Here is a 1,315-nt window from a genome sequence, read left to right as displayed (position 1 = left end):
AAAGAAAAAAAGAAGGGGGAGGAGGGAGCCTGAACAGCCGGGGAGGGGAGCGGAACAAACCCGGGCTTCTCTGGATCTGTCTTTCTTTCTCTCTCTCTTTTTCCTTCCCCCCCCTCTCTTTACTGGAGTCAGGCAGGGCGAGAGAACAGAAATGGAGAAGATAATTTTCTTTTTTCGTTCTGCTTTCTTTCTGTCAGAGATATATTGCAACCTAGGTATGGAGGAGGAGGAGGAGTGTGGAAGGATTCAGTGGGGTGTCTTTCCTCAAATCTCGGCTCTTCTGTGCTCCTAAATCCCTTAGATGTGATCTGATCAACAATTGAGCTCCAACTGATGTGTCTGCCCTTAGGTCCTAGGCTGATCTTTCAGATACAATTTGAAGTTGATGTTTTGATTGGCACCCACTTGAGCCGCAAGCGCCGCCCCGCGCTCCCCCCAGCCCCAGCCCGGGCCGCTTTCCTCGGTGCCTGCGTGTGCGTGTGTGCGTGTGTGTGTGTGTGCGCGCGTGTGTGCGTGTGTCCGCGCAGCTGCTCTGCTCTGCTGTGTGTGTATTTAATGTTTAGCAATGGGCTCCTTTCAGAAAAGCCCCCACTGCTGTATGACAACCTGTCTACACGATTTTACAGCTGTCCAACATTGGGGTTTTGCTGTTTCGCAGCCTTAGTGTGTCCCCTTTTAACAAAAACAACTGTGTTGCTGTTTTTTTTCCACCTTTAACATTGAGTCCCCCTTGTCGTCGTTGGACTCAGGAACAAACGAGAGTGGCCGTAAGAGGGAAAGGGGGCTTTTGCAGCCAGGCGACTTGTAACAATTTACCACTACAAAAAAAAAAAAAAAAAAAGAAAAAAGAAAAAAACCCACCCAACCACCAAGGCATATAAATAAATAAATAAATAAAGTCTATCTATAGCAACCCGCAAACGCCACACACGCACGCACGCACAACTTTGCTGAAAGTCAAAAGGCTTCTAGCAGTTCTTCCCAGAAAAAAAAAATATTTAGTTAAAAAAGAAAAAGGAAAAAAAAAAGACCCGCAGAGGTCTCGTTTCTTCCCCCCCCCCCCACACCTTTCTCCGCCTCATGCCCTGCCGACCGATTGACACTCAGGGACAATTATCAGAGGCATTGCGACGGTTCTTGGAATATTAGCAATAAATAATCCCGCGAATCAACAGTGGCGACATGTACGCCGAAGGGCACAGGAGACCCCCAGCCCTCGCCCCCGAGCGGGGGGGCCGGGGGGGGAGCTGAGCGGCTGGTGGATTGTCAAAACTTCCATCCGCCCATTGCAACGGGGACCAAAGGAAACGCGGGG

Source organism: Charadrius vociferus, unplaced genomic scaffold (genome assembly GCF_000708025.1).
Source record: "Charadrius vociferus isolate BGI_N301 unplaced genomic scaffold, ASM70802v2 scaffold692, whole genome shotgun sequence".
Taxonomy (NCBI): Eukaryota; Metazoa; Chordata; class Aves; order Charadriiformes; family Charadriidae; genus Charadrius; species Charadrius vociferus.
The sequence above is the reverse complement of the archived record's forward strand: the minus strand, read 5'-3'. Positions refer to the sequence as shown.